The 22,328-nt window shown below is 38.2% G+C and overlaps 1 protein-coding gene across 2 annotated transcripts in view; it reads left to right on the forward strand.

Moving 5' to 3' along the window:
* Positions 1–959: 959 nt before the first annotated feature.
* Positions 960–22,328, forward strand: part of ALDH1L1 (aldehyde dehydrogenase 1 family member L1) — a 114,913-nt gene continuing 93,544 nt past the window's right edge. For both annotated transcript variants that reach the window (XM_033135659.1, XM_033135658.1), the window contains exon 1: positions 960–1,121. The gene's annotated coding sequence lies outside the window, so the exon portion shown is untranslated. The remainder of the gene's footprint in view (positions 1,122–22,328) is intronic.

Raw genomic sequence — 22,328 nt, forward strand, 5'->3', positions numbered from 1 at the left:
TGGCTGAGGGACTTCTTTAGACTGTGTAACCTGGAACAACTTCTCTAAGGCTCTGCATCAGATATTTGATATGTAAGCCTCAATATGAAGGCAAGAGAGGGCGTGCCTCTGTAGTATTTGAGAAAAGAATGTTCCAGCAGAGGCCAATGTAAAAGTCCTGAGACTGGAGCAAGCTTGATGTGTTCAGGCCCTGAATAGAAGTCCAGGTGTCTGGAACTCAGGTAGAGAGAGCCCTCCAAAGAAGTGAAGATAGGAAAGGCATAGAGAAGTCCAGCAGCGTGTGTGGCAGGAGGTTGCATTCCAGGCAGAAGGAGCCACTTGAACAGGGGATGGATGTCAGGAAAAAATGGGCATATTTATTCTCCTCTGTATTCTTTTTTCCCCTGATTTTCCTTGGCCCAGAAGGAAACAAATAACCTTGCCTGAGGCAGGATTGGTCAGGTTGGGAGACAGGGGAGGGGTTCCTGGCATACCGACTAGGTGGAAGGGAGCACTGGAAGAAGAGGAATTGCCTAGAAAGGCAGGAAAGGGCACTGTGCAGGCAGAAACCCAGACACGCAGTTACTGACTCGCGCAGGTTCCTGGAGGTACAGGGGGCAAGGATCTTGTTTGACTCTGCCTCGTGTCCACAACATATGGCAGGAACTTGGTACTTTATTTTTGAGTGAGTGAGTGAGTGAGTGAGTGAGTGAGTGAAAATTACCCGTTTTGGTGAGTTTCCCTTTACCAATTCAGCCTTGCAAGTACTCATAAACTCGTGGCGCTTGGGCCTTTTCAAAGCCCCGTGAATTCTGGAAGGGTCTATAGCAAGTCCTCCCTATAAATGCAAGCAGGCCCAGAGAGGGTGAGTGATGCGTCGCGCCACGGTCTCAGAGTTTGTCAGAGTCCTTCCCACCCCCACCCAGAGTGACTTTCTGCTCTTCCCGCGTCCCCCGCCTTTCTCGCCTCTGCCGGGCGCCTCTCCCCTCCGGAGCTCTGACCTTGACTGTGGCTCCCGGACTGGCCGGGGCGGGTCCCACCTCTCCGCCGCTCAGGGCCAGCCTGCGTCAGCCACAGTTCCCAGACCGCGGCTCTCAGAGGTCCCTTCTGGCCCGCAACGCCTGCACCTCCTTCTCTGCTTGGTGAGTCCCGGCGCATCCCGACTCCCCCCTCGCCCCCCGCCAGAGGAAGGCAGGCTATCCCAGTTCGCACCTACGGGGGTCCCGGGGGCTCCACGAGCCTCACCGCAGGAACGTGGGGCCTGGGATCCGGATCCCGGGTTCCCCTTGGGGTAGCCGAACCTCCAGCCTGGCCTGGGATCTTCAGTCTAGAGGACCGCGACAGGGGGCTGGGCAGGGAGGGCAGAGCTTAACAGAGCCCGCTCCAACCTGTGGAGTGGGCATTATAGACCCGGCTTACAGAAGAGAAAACTGAGGCTCGGAGAGAAAAGGGGACAAGCTAAAGGTGACACGGATTGTCTGTGACAGAGGGACAACTTGTCCCCCTGGGCCGTCTGCCCCCTTTCCTAAATCCCTTACCCCATTCTCTGGATTGGGAAAACTCCCCCCCCCCGCCCCTCCCCACCCCCCATCCCCGCATTGGTCCTGTGCAAGAGGAGCCAGACCCTGGGGGTTGCCCTACTCATAGCCCAGCCTGCCCCCCATCTCGGGGCGAGGTGGGGGGGCGCAGCTCATTTACCAGCTGCCTAGGAGAGACAGAATTCTCCCTTAGATGGGGACAGAGACAATTTAACAAGTAGTCTCAAACTTGTGGTTAAGAGGTGTGTGCTGTAGCGTCCCTCCCCACTTTCCACTACTCTGTGACCTTGAGCAACTTTCTTAAGCTCTGAATCAGTTTCTTTGGCTGAAATTGGGAGGGGTGATAAATAATTGTGCCTACTTCCTAAGGTTGCTTGAGAATTACATGAGATTACGCATCATGTCTGGCCCTAGGAAGCCCTCTGTGAAAGTTGATTCGGTATTACCCTTCGCAACAATGTTGGGAGACATGAGGCTGAGAGATGGAAGCGATTCTCCAAGGTTGAACCAGGTCTGCAGCCTCTGTTGGTCTAGGTAGCAGTGCACTGTGGCCTTTCCCTATGTTCAGGACCTTAGAAAAGACACTCCCCCAGGGGACCCTGGCTGTGGGAGGGACAAGCGTGCTGCCTACCAGATGCCAAGCTGAACAGGCTGATTGCAGGAGGGGAGTCAGCTTTGCACCCTCCAAAGGGCACTTAGAGGAATGGGACACCTGTGGCTGAATGAAGGCTGACCACTTGGCAGCTTAGCTGAGCCTCTGCCGTCTTCTAGAGCACCGTCCCTTGGTGGGTCGCAACACTACAACACGAGAACAAGGGACTCAGAGCTGCTGCTCCTGCATAGCAAAACCTGGTAGCTGGGTCCTGAGGAGACAATCCTAGGTGGGGGTTTGGGGTAGGAGGCCTGGGAAGCCATTGCAGTCCTAATGCTGCTAGGGCCGCCCCACAGCGTCCCCATGTCCTCCCTCTATCCCCCTGCATCCCTATTCTTTCTGCCTAAGGTAACACCCACGCACCACCTGGGTCAAGGACACCGAGTGGTGCCAACTCAAAAAAGAGGCAAAGGCTGGAAGGCTGCCAGATGGCCCACGTGGGGCTCTGTAGTCCCCCTTTTCCGGCTTTTCCCCATCATTGCACCCGATATTTCTGTGGCCAAGGGCCAAGGTTGCCTGTGGCCCCACCCATTGCTCCTCAACTGTAACAACAGCCCCACCAGGTGGCTACTAGACTCTACCTTCCAGCTTCCAAAGGAGTCTTTTTTTGCACTCCTTTATTTTTCAACAAGGAATACGTGCCCAGTGTAGAAAAGAAAAAACAAAACAATATTCTGGAAAGAAAAAGATAATTGCAGTCATAAAACAAAACAAAACAAAAAAACAGACCCCAAAAACTCTACCCAGCGACTTTCAGGCTTTTACACTGCAAGTACACAAACATTTTAAGGTGCTTGCATACACTCCTTAAAAAATTATAGTGGTGTTTTTCCTGTTGGATGTTTTGGCTTGTAAATTCCTGGGCATGAAACAGATTACACTGTCATTTATAACTGCTGCATGGCTTACCCAGTGTGAATGTGTTATTTAAAAATACTCACGTCTTTATTTGCTTGTTCAAACATAAGTTAGAAGTGAAATTGCTCAGTCAGAAGAAAAGAACTATTTTTAGGATTTTGATATTTATTATACCAATTTATCAGTGCACTAAGTTATACCACTATCAGAGGTATATAAGATTGTCTATTTCCCTATAACCTAACCAACATAGGATATTTATATTGTTTTAAATATTTTCCAATTTTACAGGAGAAAAATAGTTTTGTTTTATTATTAAATCAAGTTTTTGATTACTTGTGATTTGAACATGTTTGTTTTTTTTTTTCTTTTGGCAAATTGCTTCACAGACATGTAAAATCTTCATGTATGAAAGTTTATCACATACTTTCTTTTACATTTGTTTTTAGTGTAAGGCTTGTAAAGCCCAGTATTTACTAGTATTTTCTAATATTTCATGTTTTCTTGCTATATTTAATATTTTAAATATTTAGTTTTAACCCAATTTAACTGTATTTTGGAGTAAGATGTGAACTATAGAGATAGATTTTATTAATTAATTTATTTATCTAATTAATTAAATTAATAGACTATATTTTAGAACAATTTTGAGTTTAAAGAAAAATTGAGCAGAGAGCACAGAGAGTTCTCATATACTCCCTCAGGTCTACCCCCCACCACCCCACTTTCCTTTATTATTAACTTCTTGCATTGGCATTAGTGTGGTACATTTGTTATTCTTAGTAATTCAATGTTGATACTTTATATTAACTAAAGTCTACAAGTTTACATTAGGATTCTCTCTTTTGTTGTATATCATATGGGATTTGACAGATATATAACGACCTGCATTTGTCATTTTAGTAGATAATGGTTTATCTACTGTAAAACATATCTTGTGTGCTCCACCGGTTCGTTCCTCCTTTTTCCTCACAAACCCCTGGTAACCACAGATCTTTTTACTGTCTCCCTAGTTTTGCCATTTTGAGACTGCCGTATAGTTGGAATTGTACAGTATGTAGGCTTTTAATATTGGCTTCTTTTACTAAGTAATATGCATCTAAGGTTCCTCTATGTCTCTTTGGGGCTTCATAGATAATTTCTTTTTAGCACTGAGTAACATACAATTGTCTGGATGTACCACAGTACAGTACATGTATCCATGTACCTACTGACGGACATCTTGATTGCTTCCAAGTTTAATTAATTATGAACAAAGCTGCCATAAATCCATGTACAGGTTTTTGTGTAGATGTAAATTTTCAACTCATTTAAGTAAATACCAAGCAGTGTGATTGCTGGATTGTATGGAAAGAGTATGTTTAGTTTTGTAAAATACTGCCAAACTATTTTCCAAAGTGGCTGTACCATTTTGCATCCCCACCAGCAATGAACGAGAGTTCCTGTTGCTCCACATCTTTGACAGCACTTGGTGTTGTCAATGTTTTGGAGTGTAGTCATTCTGATAGGTGTGTACAGGTATTTCACTGTTGTTTAAATTTGCAATCCCTAATGACATACAATGTTGAGCATCTCTTCATACGCTTATTTGCCATCTGTATATCTTCTTTGGTGAGATGTCTGTTCAGATCTTTCCCCCATTTTTTAATTGAATAGTTTGTTATCTTATTTTTGAGTTTTAAGAATTCTTTGAATATCAGTCATTTATCAGATATGTGTTTTGCAAAGAGTTTTTCCTATCTATGGCTTCTTTTTATTCTCTTAAATAGTGTCTTCTACAGAGCAGAAGTTTTAAATTTTAATGAAGTCCAATTCATTATTTTTTTTTTCTTTCATGAATTGTGCTTTTGGTGCTGTACCTAAAAAGCCAAACACAAGGTCACCTACATATTCTCTTATATTAACTTCTAGGACTTTTACAGTTCTACATTTTACATTTAGGTTTATTAATGAGTTTGAGTCATTTTTTGCATCTATATATTCAATTGTTCAAGAATCATTCGTTGAAAAGTCTATCTTTTCTCCACTGTATTGCCTTTGCTCCTTTGTCAAAAACCAGTTTCTTTCTGGGTTCTCTATTCTGTCTATTGATCTACTTGTCTATTGTTTTCCTAATACCATAGTGTCTTGATTACTGTAGATTCATAGTAAGTCTTAAAGTCATGTAGTTTCAGCTCTTTAACTTTGCTCCTCTCCTGCAATATTGTATTGAATATTCCAGATCTTTTGTCTCTCCACATAAACTTTAGAATCAGTTTGTTGATATCCACAAAATAACTTGTTGGGATATAATTTTTTTTAATTGGGGAATATTGGGGAACAGTGTGTTTTTCCAGGACCCATCAGCTCCAAGTCAAGTTGTGTTATTTTTTTTCAATCTAGTTGTGGAGGGCCCAGCTCAGCTCCAAGTCAAGTCATTGTTTTCAACTAGTTGTGGAGGATGCAACTCAGCTCTAAGTCAAGTCATTGTTTTCAATTTAGTTGCCGAGTCGTTGTTAGTTACCGAGTCATTGTGGTTGTTTTTTTTTTTTTTACATTTCACTTTTTAATTTTTTTTATTATTTTATATATATATATATTTTAATTTATTGGGGTGACAATTGTTAGTAAAATTACATAGATTTCAGGTGTACAATTCTGTATCACATCATCTATAAATTACATTGTGTGTTCACCACCCAGAGTCAGTTCTCCTTCCATCACCATATATTTGATTCCCCTTACCCTCATCTCCCACCCCCCAAACCCTTACCCTCTGGTAACCACTAAACTATTGTCTGTCTTGTCTATGAGGTTTTTGTTTTTTTTGTTTTTTTCTTAGACATTTATCATTTATATCCCTCACACTCTGGACCCCCCGCCCCCATCCACTATCTCTCTGACATCGCAGCGAGCCATCCCATTTCCACTATCTCCACTCCCAATGCTGTACTCTGTCTCTTGTAAATGTATACATACCTATATATACATATGTATATCAATAATATTATAGTTGGCATTCATTATTGTTCAGCTTCAGGTGTACAGAGCAGTTATCAGGCATCTACATCTTCCCTGAGATGGTCTCCGAAATGGGACACATGTCTATTTGATACCTACAAAATCTTTACAACATTATTGATTACGCTCCCCAGATTAATTTTCAAAACCCCGTGGCCATCTTGTGGTTACTGATTGTTTTCTAATCCCCTCAACCTTCCCCCTTACCACCACCCCCCCACCCATCTAGCAACCCTCAGTTTTTCCTCTTTGTCTCCAAAACTGTTTCTGATTAGTTCATTCACTTATTCTTTTCTTTCGATTCCGCATATAAGTGAGATCATATGGTACCTATCTTTCTCTGTCTGACTTATTTCACTTAACATAATGTTCTCTAGGTCCATCCATGTTGTTGCAAATGGTAAGATTGCTTTCTTCTTTATGGCTGTGTAGTACTCCATTGTATAAATGTACCACATTTTCTTAATCCAGTCATCTACCGATGGGCATTTTGGTTGTTTCCATGTCTTAGCTATTGTGTATAGTGCTGCAATAAACATAGGAGTGCATAAAGATTTTTGAATTGGAGTTTTGGATTTCTCCGGAGAGATACCTAGGAGTGGAATTACTGGATCATAGGGTAGTTCCATTTTCGGATTTTTGAGATACCTCCATACTGTTTTCCATAGTGGCTGCACCAATCTGCAATCCCACCAACAGTGCACAAGCGTTCCCTTTTCTCCACATCCGCGCCAGCACTTGTTGTTTGTTGATTTATTGATGATAGCCATTTTGACTGGGGTGAGGTGGTATCTCATTGTGGTTTTTATTTACGTTTCTCTAATGATTAGTGAGGTTGAGTGTTTTTTCATTTTCATTTCATGTCTGTTTGCCATCTGTATGTCCTTTTTAGAAAAATGTCTCTTCATGTCCTCTGCCCATTTTTCAACTGGGTTCGTACGATAGTGACCTTGTAAAAAGTGTTTGTTTTTTTGGAGTTGAGTTGAGTGAGTTTTTTATAAATTTGTGATATTAACCCCTTATCAGATACATCATTGGCAAATATCTTTTCCCATTCAGTAGGATCCCTTTTTGTTTTATTGATGGTTTCCTTTGCTGTGAAAAAACTTTTTAGTTTGATGTAATCCCACATGTTTATTTTTTCTCTTACTTCCCTTGTGCAAGGGGATATATCAGTAAAAATCTTACTCTAGGTAATGTCTGTAAAGTTTCTTCCTATATTTGTTTCTATGATTTTTATGGTTTCAGATCTTACACTTAAGTCTTTAACCCATTTTTAATTTATTTTTGTATATGGTGTAAGGAGGTGGTCCAGCTTCATTTTTTTGAGTGTGTTTGTCCAGGTTTCCCAGCACCATTTATTGAGTACACTGTCTTTACCCCACCATACATTCTTGCTTCCTTTGTCGTAGATTAAATGGCCATATAGGTAGGCATGGATTTATTTCTGGGCTCTCTATTGTGTTCTATTGATCTATGTGTCTGCTATTGTGCCAGTACCATGCTGTTTTGATTACTGTATGCTTGTAGTATAATTTGATGTCAGGTATCATTATACCTCCCACTTTGTTCTTATTTCTCAAGATTTCTGAGGCTATCCAGGGTTTTTTATGGTTCCATATAAATTTTAGGATTATGTGTTCTATTTCTGTGAAAAACGTCATTGGTAGTTTGACAGGAATTCTGTTGAATATGTATGTTGTCTTAGGCAGTATGGACATTTTAACTATATTAATTCTTCCTATCCATGAACATGGGATGTGTTTCCATCTATTTATATCTTCTTTCATTTCTTTCTTCAGTGTCTTATAATTTTCTGAGTACAGATCTTTTACTTCTTTGGTTAAATTTATTCCCAGGTATTTTATAGTCTTTGAAGCAATTATAAATGGCATTGTTTTTTTAATTTCTCCTTCTGATGTTTTATTATTGGCATATACAAATGCAACAGATTTCTGAATATTAATTTTGTATCCTGCTACTTTACTAAATTCATCTATCAGCTTTAATAGTTTCTTGGTGGAGTCTTTAGGGTTCTGTATATACAGTATCATGTCATCTGCATATAATGACAATTTTACTTCCTCCTTACCAATTTGGATGCCTTTTATTTCTTTTTCTTGTCTGATTGCTGTGGCTAGAACTTCCAGCACTGTGTTGAATAGAAGTGGAGAAAGTGGGCAACTTTGCCTTGTTCTTCATCTTAAGGGGAATGGTTTTAGCTTTTCCCCATTGACTATAATGTTAGCTGTGGGTTTATCATATATGGACTTTATTATGTTGAGATATGATCCCTCTAGTCCCACTTTCTTAAGGGTTTTTATCATAAATCGTTGCTGGATTTTATCAAATGCTTTTTCTGCATCTATTGATATGATCATGTGATTTTTATTCTTCATTTTGTTAATGTGGTGTATTATATTAATTGATTTGCAGATGTTGAACCACTCTTGTATACCAAGGATGAATCACACTAGATTAGGGTGATCTTTTTAATGTATTGTTGAATTCTGTTTGCTAATATTTTGTTGAGGATTTTTGCTTCTATGTTCATTAGAGATATCAGGCTGTAGTTTTCTTTTTTTGTGGTATCTTTATCTGATTTTGGGATCAGGGTGATAGTGGCTTCGTAAAAAGTGTTTGGGAGTCTTCCCTTCTTCTGGATTTTTTTGTAATAGCTTGAGGAGAATAAGTGATAATTCTTTTTGAATGTTTTGTAAAATTCACCTGTAAAGCCATCTGGTCCAGGGCTTTTGTTTGTTGGGAGATTGTTGATTACTGATTCAATTTCCCTGGTGATAATCAGTCTATTGAGGTTTTCTGTTTCTTCTTGAGTTAGCCTTGGAAGGTTGTATACTTCTAGAAAATTGTCCATCTCTTCCAGATTGTCAAATTTGTTGGCATATAGTTGCTCATAGTAATTTCTTAACATTTTTTGTATTTCTGTGGTACCTGTTGTCACTTCTCTTCTTTCATTTGTGATTTTATTAATTTGGGTCCTCTCTTTTTTTTAATGAGTCTGGCTAAAGGTTTGTCAATTTTGTTTATCTTCTCTAAAAACCAACTATTGGATTTATTGATCTTTTGCATTGTTTTTCTGGTTTCTATTTCATTTATTTCCTCTCTGATCTTTGTTATCTCCTTTCTTGTACTCCCTTTGGGCGTATTTTGCTATTCTTTTTCCAGATCCCTTAAGTGTGAAGATAAACTGTTGATTAGTGATGTTTCCTGTTTCTTTAGGTAGGCCTACAATGCTATGAATTTCCATCTTAGGACTGCTTTCACTGTATCCCATAGATTTGGGTCGTCGTGTTTTCATTTTTGTTTGCCTCGAGATATCTTTTGATTTCTTCCTTGATCTCATGGTTGACCCATTCATTATTTAGTAACATGTTATTCAGCCTCCATGAATTGGTGTGTCTTCCAGTTTTTTTCCTGTAGTTCATTTCTAATTTCATAGCACTGCAGTCAGAGAAGACAATTGGTATGGTTTCAATTTTCTTAAATTTATCAAGACTTGTTTTGTGGCCTAACACTTGGTCTATCTTGGAAAATGTTCCATGTGCGCTTGAGAAGAATGTGTATTCTGCAGCTTTGGGGTGAAATGATCTGAAAATATCTATTAAATCCAAGTGGTCCAATGTGTCATTTAAGGCCGTTGTTTCCATATTGATTTTCTGTCTGGAAGACCCGTCCCTTGTTGTCAGAGGTGTGTTGAAGTCCCCTACTATGATTGTGTCACTGTTGATCTCTGTTTTATGTCAGTCAATATCTGTTTTATATATTTAGGTGCTCCTATATTGGGTGCACAGATGTTTACTAGGGTTATGTCCTCTTGTCGGATCGATCCCTTTATTATTATATAGTACCCATCTTTGTCTTTTAATATGTTCTTCATTTTAAAGTCTATTTTGTCAGATATAAGTATTGGAACTCCAGCTTTTTCTCATTTCCATTTGCATAAAATATATTACTCCAACCCTTCACTTTCAGCCTGTGTGTGTCTTTTGATCTGAGGTGAGTCTCCTGTATACAGCAAATACAAGGGTCTTGCTTTCTTATCCACTCAGCCACCCTATGTCTTTTGATTGGAGTATTTAATACATTTACATTTAAAGTGATTATTGATAGGTACATAGTTATTGCCATTTTTTTATATTTGTAGTTAGATTGTTTTCATCTTTCTTCTGTTTACAGAAGTCCTTTTAATATTTCTTGCAATGCTGGCTTGGTGGTAATAAATTCCTTTAGCTTATTCTTTTCTGGAAAGCTCTTTATCTCTCCTTCAATTTTAAATGATAGCCTTGCTGGCTAAAGCAATCTAGGTTGTAGTCCTTTGTTTTCCATCACTTTGAGTGTCTCCTGCCACTCCCTCCTGGCCTGCAATGTTTCTGTAGAAAAGTCATTTGATAGTCTTATATGAGTTCTCTTGTATGTAACCCTCTGTCTTTCTCTTGCTGCTTGTAGGATTCTCTCTTCGTCTGTAACCTTTGCCATTTTAACTATAATATGTCTTGGTGTGGACCTCTTTGGGTTTAAACTGGTTGGAACTCTCTGCACTTCCTGGGCTTGTATGTCGGTCTCCTTCACCAGCTTAGGAAAGTTTTCGGACATTATTACTTCAAATATGTTCTCAATCCCTTGATCCCTCTCTTCACCTTCTGGTATTCCTATGATGCGCGTGTTGTTGCACTTGATGTTATCTCAGAGGTCTCTTAAACGATCTTCATTGTTTTTTACTCTTTTTTCTTTTTGTTTTTGTGATTGGGTGATCTCTGCTAACTTGTCGTCTAAGTCGCTGATTCGATCCTCTGCTTCATCTAACCTGCTGTTAATTCCTTCAAGTGAGTTCTTTATTTCAGTAATTGTGTTCTTTAGTTCTAACTGGTAGTTCATTATGATTTCTCTATCCTTCTTTATGTTGTCTCTAAACTCCTTAAACATTCTTATCATCAGTGTTCTGAATTCTGTCTCTGATAGGTTGGTTACCTCTATTTCATTTGGTTCCAATTCTGGAGATTTCTTCTGTTCTTTTATTTGGGACATGTTTCTTTGTTTCCCCATTCTAGCTGACTCTCTTTGTTTGCTTCGATGTATTAGGTAGATCCCCTAGGGTTCTTAGTTCTTGCTGGGTTATCTTATGCAGTATGTGTCCTTTATATTTGACTTGCACCTCTTCCTTCTTCTCCTCTGTGTGTGCTCCAAAGGTGACTCTTGTGTTGCATATGTTGTCCTGTTAAGGTTGATCTTTAATTGCTTTTTGCTTGTGAGTAGGTGGGGTTGACTCCTAGGCTGACTAGTTGTGTGACTTGGCTCTGCCCACAGCAGGGTGTTCTGCTGCATGAGGGTTGACCACTTAAATGAGGTTTGGCCTTTATGGGCTCTTGTGCCTGTAGAGAATTCCCTCTGGGTGTGTCACTTGTAGGTCAAACCCAGTAGTCCTCTGGTTTGGTCTGGAGTTGGCCACTGGGTGTGTTGAATCTTGTGTCTCTTAAGCTGTGCCCTAGTGTAGGGCAATTTCAGAACAAAGCAAATCATCAAGCACAGCAACAACAACAACAACAAAGAAAAAATCAAATACATTCACATGTAAAAACAACTGATAACCCACACTCAACACAGGCAAAGATATCAAAGGTATCAAAACAAAACAAAACAAAAAAAGCAGCTCCAGTCTTGGTTTAATCCCACCAAGTAATCTCCAGGTTGTCCTCTGCTGTACCAAAGAGTCATGTGTGTACTGTGCAGGCAGAGCCAATCACCTGGTGCCCAGAGTGACCTTGGGACTGCAGATTTAGATGCGTGGGTTTAAGGGGTCTGGATGGTAGTTTCTACAAAGTCAGTGCAGTTTCTGCTCTTGCCTGCACATATGCGCTCTGAGATTAGTGCCACCAGCCCTGTGCCCAGGTCTCCTGAGTCTTAGGGCACTTCTTGTGTGTGTGTGTGTGTGTGTGTGTGTGTGTGTGTGTGTGTGGCTGGCGGGAGATTTCTGAGCTGCTGAAAGCCCAGAGCTGCATCTGCCGCTTACTGCTGATCCCTGGGAGTGCCTCTGCAGTTGTAATTGCCCTGCCCTAGGCAGGCCAGAAAGGGTGAGGGCTGGGGATGGAGGGATCTTCTCTCTCCCAGCCCAGCTGTGTCACACTCTTCCCACAGGCCAGGAAAGGTGGTGGCTGGGGGTGGAGGAGTCTCTTCTCTCCTAGCCCAGCAAAAATCACACTCTTCCCAGCCTCTTCCCTGGGTCAGAGCTGCATGCCGGTCTTCTCAGAGCCTGAGCACTACAGCTCCTCTGTAATCTCACACTACTCCCACTACAGTTCAGGGGACAGTTTAAGTCTCTGGCACGCCAGGAGTAGGATTAGGAGAGTGGGGGGAGGTGCCCAGGTATGGAGTTTGTGTCCTTTGTCAGACCTAGGGCCCAGTTGGAGGTCTCAGCTGAGGTTACTGCCTCAAATGTTGGATATGCTGCCCCCTTGAGGGGAGAGATCAGCTGTGGGATGCAGGGAAAGAGCCCACCTCCTGGCTTTTGTGTTCTCTGTTCCATCCTGGGATCCCCTGCGTCTCTGCAGCTGCCATTCGCTGCATTTGCGGCCATGTCTTCACAGCCGCAGGTGCAGGCCATGTCTCCACGCATGTCCCCTTCGCTCCCTTCCCTCTTCCCCTGCTCTCCCTATTTGTCCACCTTCAAGTAATCCTTGCACGAGTCTCTTAGCTGTTCTGCGTGATGAGCAGAGAGTCATTTGATGGGTTATAGATGTCCTGTTTGTTATAAGATCCAGAGGAGAACTCAAAAAGACACCCCTGCCGCCATTCGTATGACGTCACCCCTTATCCAGTAAGTTTCTGCTCTACTTTTTATTATTTCCTTTTCTCTGCTTACTTTTGATATAATTTGCTTTTGTTTTTCTAGTTTCTTAAGACAGAAGCTTATATTATTGATTCTTAGATATTTTTCTTTAACAATATATGTATTTAATACTATAAATTTCCCTCTACACACTACTTTAGGTGCATCACACAAATTCTGGTAACTTGTATTTTAATTTTAATTTAGTTCAAAATATTTTAAAATTTCTCTTGAGACTTCTTCTTTGACCCATATGTTGTTATTATTGACTTCTGGTAATTCCAGTATGGTCTGAAAGCATACTTTGTATGATTTCTATTCTTTTGAATCTGTTAGGGTGTGTTTTATTGTCTTTCTTGGTGAATATTCCATGTAAGCTTGAGATGAATGTATATTTTGCTGTTGGATGAAGTATTCTATAAATGTCAATAAGATCCAGCTAACTGAGGATGTTGTTCAGTTCACCTATGTCCTGACTGATTTCCTACCTGTTGGATCTCTCAATTCGTGGGGATTAATAGAGGGGTGTTAAGTTTCCAACTATACTCGTGAATTTGTCTATTTCTCATTGCAATTCTATCAGTTTTTGTTTCACATATTTTGATGCTCTACTATTAGGTACATACACATTAAGGATTGTTATATCTTCTCAGAGAATTGAACCATTTACCATTGTGTAGTATCCCTCTTTATCCCTAATAATTTTCCTAGCTCTTAAGTCTGCTTTATCTGAAGTTAATAGAGCTACTCCATATTTCTTTATTAGTGTTAAGAGGGTATACTTTTCTCTATCCTTTTTCTTTTAGCATATCTATATTTTTATATTTAAAGTGGGTTTCTTGTAGACAACATACAGTTGGGTTTTGATTTTTTATCCACTGTGTTTTAATTGGTATACTTAGACCATTGATGTATAAAGTGATTATTGATATAGTTGGATTAATATCAAATATATTTATTATGTTTTCTGTCCATTGCCTTTATTTTTCTTTTCTTTACCGTTTTTGGTCTACCACTTTTTTCTGACTTCTCTGCTTTTAACTGAGCATTTTGTGTGATTCCACTTTCTCTCTTCTCTTAGAATATCAATTATACTTTTTTTTTCTTTTTTTCTTTTTTTTTTTTTTTCTGGTGGCTGCTCTAAAGTTTGCACTATACATTTACAATTAACCCAAGTCCATTTTCAAATAACACTATACTGTTTTTTGGGTAATGCAAGTACCTTGTAACAGAGTATTTCTGACTTCTCCTTCCCGTGCCTTATTATCAATACTGTCATTTCACTTATACACAAGCTATAATCACTGAATATATTGCTGCTATAATTATTTTAAATATATTGTTATCTGTCAGATCAATTCAGAATAAAACAATTATTTTACCTTTATTTTATGGAACATTCTTTTACCTTTATTTATGGAGCATTCTTTAATGTTCTTCTTTTCTATATGTAGGTCTGAGTTTCTGAATTTTATCATTATCCCCCTTTATTTTGAACAACCCGTTTTAAGATATTTTATGAGTCAGGTTTATTGGTGACAAATTCCCTTAATTTTTGTTGAGAAAGTCTTCAATTCTTCCTCACTTTTGAAGGATAATTTCACTGGATACAGATTAGATCCAGTTCTAGGTTTTTCTGTCAATGGGATTTTTGTGTCAATACATTAAATATTTCATCCCAAGAAGAGAAGTCTGATATAATCCTTATTCTTGTCCCTTTATAGGTAAGGTTTTTTTCCTCCTCTGGCTTCTTTCAAGATTTTCTCTTTGTCTTTTATTTTCTTAAATAAAAGCTTAAATGTAATATGCCTTTGTAGATTTTTTGGGATATTTTACTCTGGTTGGTTTTCTCTGAGCCTCCTAGACCTGTGTTTTGATGTCTTTCTTTAATTTTGGAACATTCTCAGTTATTAATACTTCATATACTCTTCTATTTCTTTCTATCCCCTTCTAGTATTCCTATTACTAGAGGATGTTACACCTATTGTAATTGTAATTGTCCTGCAGTTCTTGCATATTCTGCTCTGTGTTTTTCTTTTTCTCTTTGCATTAAGTTGAAGAAATTTCTATTGACTTATCTTCCAGGTCGTTAATTCTTTCATCAGCCGTATCCAGTCTATTGATGAAGCTATCAAAGGCATTGTTCATATTTGTTACAGTTTTTTATTTCTAGAATTTCCTTTTGATTTTTTTTCTTAGAGTTTTTCTCTCTCTGCTTGCATGACCCATCTGCTCTTGCATATTATCCATCTTTTCCATTTCCATTTCCAGGCAATGCTAAATAACCCTTAGCATTTTGATCATACTTATTTTAGATTGTCAGTCTGATAATTCCAACATCTCTGTGGTATCTGAGTCTGGTTCTGATGCTTGCTCTGTTTCTTCAAACTGTGTTTTAGTCTTTTAGTATGTCTTGTAAATTTTTTGTAGAAAGCTAGACATGATGTACTGGGTAAAAGGAACCAAGGTAGATAGGACTGTAATGTGAGGTTTTATTTTCATCTGGCTAGGGATTAGGTTGTGTTTGCTGTTTGTTATAGCTGTGCTGTCAGAGGCTAAAATTTCATCTGGTGTCCTTGTTTTTCTCTTCTCTCTTGTTTTCCTAGAGACTCTTAAGTAGGGTCTGAGGCCAGCAGTTCTTTCATTTGTAGTCCCCTGTTATGATGCGGTGGTGAGGTGTGGGGGAGAGGAAGCAATTTATAGTCCTATAATCACCATATTTTGCCATTAATGCACACTTTTTTGCCCAAATGTGGGAAGGAAGAATAAGGATGCGCATTACGAGGTTGGACAATTAAGCTTCTGAACTCATCCTAGAAAAAGTACTATATACCTCACTGCTGAATATCACTACGGTCATCTTCGAAGTACTCCCCTTGGGAAGCTATGCACTAGGGTTTCCAAATTCCCGACATTTTGGAACCTTCAGGAATCGAGAACGGGAAATCATATTTCCCGAGAATTCTCAAAAATTCCCGAAATAATCTTTTTTATTTAATTTTCGTTGATCATCTGTAATAATGGCTGTAACAGTAAATGTTAATAAACAGAAAAGCCATAGAGAAGGTGGGGCAACCACGGTTCGTGGTCCCGGCACAGACTTTCAGAGGTTTCGAGACACTCCTATATATAAAATGTCCATGCAAAACTTTAGTAAATAAAATTTCCTAAATGGAGGCCGACTGGAATTTCATGCCTAGTTCATCTCTTGCCCTGAGTGCTAAACAAGATCTCTACAGCATCATTTTGGCTAGGTTTCTGTTATATTTCAGGTTTTCTCAAAACATAACAAATGTAATTAATACAAACTTTATTTAACCAAACCTTATAGTACACAGTAAGTTTTTACATATAACACACAGTGTATTAACATTCCCAATCTCATTTAAATATTTTATTTATTAAATTAAACATTAATAGAAAACAAATGCAAATATTCATTTGAAAACTTAAAAAGTACTTCAAATACTTTTATTTGTCTTTTTTTTTAATTTATTGGGGTGACAATTGTTAGTAAAATTACGTAGATTTCAGGTGTACAATTCTGTATTATGTCATCTATAAATCCCATTGTGTGTTCACCACCCGGAGTCAGTTCTCCTTCCATCACCATATATTTGATCCCCCTTACCCTCATCTCTCACCCCCCACCCCCCTTACCCTCTGGTAACCACTAAACTATTGTCTGTGTCTATGAGTTCTTGTTTCTCATTTGTTTGTCTTGTTCTTTTCTTGTTTTTGGTTTATATACCACATATCAGTGAAATCATACAGTTCTCTGCTTTTCCTGTCTGACTTATTTCGCTTAGCATTAGCTATCAGAAAATTTTTGCAAGACTTACCAACTAATGACAAGCTCTACAAAGTGCAGGGAACTGCAGGGAGAAATGAACAGAAATCAGCTTAGTGCTGAAAAACTTTTACTTACCTCTTACATTTCTTGACATATCAAAAGTATGACATAGAGAATCTGAATAATAGAATAATAAACTCAATTTATAAATGGAACTTCCACTACAACCAAAAAACACATTTCTCATCCAGGGCCCTTAGAACATTTACAAAATTAACCATGCGGTAGGGCCCAACTCACTGAAAGAGTAGAAGTATTCTGGGTCATATTCTTTTTTTTTTTTTTTAACTTTTCTTTATTCCATTTTATTTCCCCCTATTACATAACATTATTCTGGTTTGGGAGATATATCTCCTATTTGTAGTCTTGTGATTTGTAATTTCCTTGAATGCTATTCCTTCTTCTTGTTGAGTTTAATGCCTCACCTTTGTGATATTGCTTTCTTAGTGATTCTACACTGTTGGTGTCTTTTTGTGGTTGAAATTTCCCATTTGCCTGTGTGTGGTTGCAGTTTCTGTTTCTGTAATGTGACTCCCTTGATTGATCCTAAATCCTCCATGGATTAAAATATTTTTCAGTCAATGCACTTTCACGCTATGTTTATTTTATTCTATTAGAGAAGTGTTTTTTTTTCATAGTGAGGTTAACCTGCTATATTAGAAAAAGAGCAAGTTTTCAGTTGGTGTGGACATCTGCATTCCCCAGCTCCTACTAAAATATCTCTGGTTGTAGACAGCAAAAATGACTAATGATAAGCCATAAATAGACTCATTTTGGTCCTCTCTTTCATATCCCCCCATCTACCATCACCTCCAGCCTTTACCCTCCAGATGACAGGCACACCCCAGCACTGAGATGCCAGCATTTTCTGTTGGGTGCTGAACTTTTCTTCTTCAGACAGGCTTATGAATCACTCTAATTATGGAACATTCTTGCAAGCTCTATCTAGTTCCTTATAGTCCCCTTCATCTTCAATGTGTCCTTATCCCTGAGGTTGAACATCATTATTTATTATCCTAACAGACTGTTATTTTTCTTATGAAAGCATTAAGAAGAAAGCAAAATATCTTTTGTATCCATGTTTCTATCTAAGTGAGATGATGAAACCTAGACTAAGATCTTACATCTATCCTACCCACTAACCTACATTCCCTGCCAAAGTCCCTACAAACACTTAAATTTATGACCCTTGCACTCAGGAGTCCTCATTTCTCAGGTACAATAAATGCTGATTGATGGTGTAACTCTCAGTTCTTAAGGTAAATAACTGTCTTTACCTTAATTGCATATGTGTGTCCCTCACCCCCACATCCTGATCTCTGGCACCAAAGTATGCTTATAAAACACCATTAGACTAGATTCATGGCAGAAGAATGTTGCCCATGGCTGGAGCATAGTCTCTATTTTCATCTTCCCTCTCCTTCCGCCAAATTTCTCATCCACCTCAGGCTTCAAAAACACAAGCCCAGAGCATCTTCTTTCCTCATTAGTTAACAGCACAAAAGTGTGTGCTGAAGTCAGATATTAGTAGGGCATAATGATAGGAGGTTGTGGAGATAAATGCAGACTTTAAAATAATAATAGTGGTCACACTGTCAAAGCTTTTAAAAATACATTATTTCAGAGTTTCTTTTTCATTTACATAGTCCATGAATGAAGGCAAAAAATGAACAGTCATGTATTCATTTTAATATGTATTAGAATGACTAGCAATTCAACCCATAATTTAAAGGTGTTCACAATTTCTTTTTAAAATATGTATATATAGTGAATAACAGAGTATTCCAAGGCAGGCCAATACTCTCACTTAGTCCAACTATAAAAGTTGGATAAATTTATATCTGTATTTACATATCTATATTTATCATTTATCTATACATTTAAAGGCATCAGAGACCTTCAGAAGCAATAAGAACTAGAGGCAGTAAAGTTCCAGTGAGAACAGAACTTTCTAAGGTGGAGTGAGGATCTGTAGCTGCCTTTCCCCTGTGGACACTTACCAATATGTGTGGGTGATAAAGTATAAGAGAATCTTGGTTTAGTGCAGGCAAAGTCTTATTATGCTGGAGACAAAGAAACTGTAGATGTTTTATTGATCACACAGGAATGAAGTGACAAAACTGGTGTCTTGAGGGGCCTTACAAACATGACTATTTCTCCTCCAGATATCTGTTGAATTCCAAAGCTGCAGAAGGGGGATAGCTAAGAGTTAAGTCAAAAAACCTATGAAAGGCATACTAGGAATCCCCACTGTTTTTCAGTGCTAAGGAGACAAAGACCTGTCCGGGTCTAAATTTGGAAGCCCTGGAGGGCCAAGCCCAAGGAAAGGAGAAAGCCAGACGTAGATTAAATTTTACTAAAACAACAGCAAAGCATCAAGCCAAATCAGTCCATAATTGGACCTACGCAATTGTCACTCTCAACCCCACATGTACTTAACAAATGAAAGGGTAAACTTTCTTTGGTAAAATATATTATGAGGAACATCTACTTTTTAAACACAAAATGCCTGTAGTCAATGGAAAAATTATGAGGTATTTGCAGAGACAAGATCATATGAACACTAAAGAGAAAAGCAGACAATACACACAGATTTACAGATTATACAGACACCCAGATTGCAAACTAGTATGTTAAAATAACCAAAAATAGTACCTTCAACAATATAGAGGAAAAGATGGAATATTTCCCAGATATATACCGGGAGTGCCAAAAGAATGTATACACATGACTTGTATTCATCTTTTGTTATCGGCATATACTGAGTATTAGAATTTTAATAGATTTTTCCTTTCTTAAATTGTGTACACAAATACACACTCACACACACACACACACACACATATATATATGAAGTAGGTGGGATGGGTTTAACAACAGGCTGGATATATCAGAAGACAGTATTAGGGAACTGTGAGAGAGGCCAATAGAAAATAACCAAACTGCAGCACAGAGAGAAGAGGAAAAATAGAATATAAGACATATATGGTATACAGTTAAGTAATCTAAAATGTATGTAATTGGAGCTTCAGAAGAGGATTAGAGGGAATGAGATAGAAAATGCACTTGAGGAGACCGATGGACACAAGCTTTCCAGGGCTAATGTACTGATGAATAAAATTAACCACAGATTGAAGATATTCACTGAACCTCAAGCAAGATAAATAAAAAGAAAACCACATCTAAGCAAACCACACCAAGACCTGGAAAGGACATTTGTTACAAGAAAGAAAATTACAAATCAATCTCTCTAATAAGCATAGATAAAAAATATCTTAAATGAAATATTAGCTCATCAAATCCAGCAATATATAAGAAGGTAATAAATCATGATCAAATAGAATTAATTCCAGGAACACAAGTTTGGTTTAGTATTTGGGAATCAATCAATATGATTCACTATGATAAGATTTTTTAAAAGGATAAAAATCCCATGTTTAGAAAGAACATTTGCTAAAAAGTCCACTCCTTCTCATAATTAAGCAAGCCAGGAATATAAGGCAAATTTCATAATATGCTAGCCTATCTACCAAAAATCACCAAGTATATCAAAGAGTCAAATATTGAACAATTTCTTCCTGAGGTCAGAAATTAGAAAGGAACTACCATTACTGTCTATATTCAGTATTGTAGTGGATGAATTGACCAGTGTAATAACAAAACAAAAGAAATGAAAGCCTTCAGTATAAGAAAGAAATAAATAAAACTACCATCATAACATGATTGTATACTTTGAAAATCCCAAAGAATCTACATACATTAAAATTCATGTGTGAATTAAATAAGTCACTGTTCAATCTAAAGTCACTGCATAAAATCATTTTTTTTCTATATGCTAGCAACAAACATTGGAAAATAAAAATTATGCCATTTATTATGGTATTGAAAAACAAGTACCTCAGAATAAATGTAACCAGAAAAGAAAGGAAGACTTCTATACTGAAACTATTACTGAGGACAAAAGAAGAAAACTTAAGAAAAAAGAAAGATATGCCCTGTTTATGGAAAGAAAGTCATAGTATTAGAAGAATGGTAGTTTTCTTCAAACTGAGCTACAGATTCAGTGAAAAAAACAAAATATAATCAATCAACATTCCAGCAAAATATTTTTTGACACCAATTGTTAAAAAGGGGGCCAAAATAGTCACAGCATTTTTGAAGAAAAACAAAACTGGAGGACCTAGACTACATAAATCAAGACCTGTTAAAAATCTCTAGAAACTGATAATCAGCAAAATAACAGAACAGGAAGGGTCAAGCTCTTGTCCCCTCCTGCCACAGAAACATTGAAAAGAAAATGGAAACTGTCAGAAACAACTTTGTTAGAACTCTGGGAAATAGTCAAAGGTTTACAGAAACCAAATGACAACTTACTCAAGAAAAAAGCAACTTAAAAAAATGTAAGAAATCTTTGGCACTTTTCTCACCCTTGCCCCACCCCCTCCCTGACATGGTGGCAGTCATGAAAATGGTAATCCATGTTTTAGTGTGAGAGCCAGGTCCCTGGTTCAGGATGGAGCAGAGCATGCTTAATTCACAAATTATTGTGTATGTCTGTTGTAACCTGTGCAAGGGCTACCTAAAAGACTGGCACAAAGTGCTCAACTGTGTTTCACTTAACTCAGAATTCAGGCTATAAAAGCAATGGGCATTGCTTGAAAACACAGTAAAGTGAACTAACAACCTACAGAAGCCTGGGACAAAAGATTACAGTCATGACATCCATTAAAACACCTAAGGCACAGGAGGAAAAGAGAGGGAAGATTTTTTTTGGGAAACGGGGGCATTTAAAAGCAACTGATGTACATTGAAGAATTCAGAAATCCTGGTGCATGCCCAGGGCAAGATGCATGGTCAGAAAAGCCTTGAGAAGTTCCTAAACTTTCAACTTGGGTTGATCCCTAAGCTCAGTGCAATCTGGGCTAAATGTTAAAGGAGTGTTCCAGCACAGAAATGTTCTGGAAAAATTGGGAAAGTTGTTTTTTTCTCTTACCTATGGCATTCAAGAAAATTTCTGCCTAAACATTGGCAGAACACAAGCTAAGGAACAGATACTTCAGTGACCAAACATGACAAAGAATATAGTATTTGCTAAAATACTTTGAAAAAGTCACTAACAAAGAGACTACTATTGCTTTCAAAAATCAAAAACACAGCAAAAGTAGTAATGGAGGAAATGAAGGACAAGAAAGAATATAAGTCATACAGAAAACAAGGAGAAGGGGGAGAATCTGATTTCCAGAGTTGCCATATTATAATAGTAACTTGTACAGTTTTCAACAACAACAGAAACAAAAACACAAAGCATGCAAATAAACAGAAAAGTATGGCCCATTTAAAGGAACAAAATGAATGGACAGAAGTCATCGTTGAGGGTGTCCAGATATCAAACTCACTAGACAAAGACTTTAAAACAACTGTCTTAAATATGCTTAAAGAAGTGACAGAAAATATGGACAAAAACTGAAGGATATCAGAAAAACAATTATAAACAAAATGAGAATATGAATAGGAAATTATACAAAGGAATCAAACAGAAATTCTGGAGCTGAAAAGTACAATAGCTGAAATGAAAAATACACTAGAAGGGTTCAACAGCAGATT

The sequence above is a fragment of the Rhinolophus ferrumequinum genome, chromosome 19, assembly GCF_004115265.2.
Source record: "Rhinolophus ferrumequinum isolate MPI-CBG mRhiFer1 chromosome 19, mRhiFer1_v1.p, whole genome shotgun sequence".
Taxonomy (NCBI): Eukaryota; Metazoa; Chordata; class Mammalia; order Chiroptera; family Rhinolophidae; genus Rhinolophus; species Rhinolophus ferrumequinum.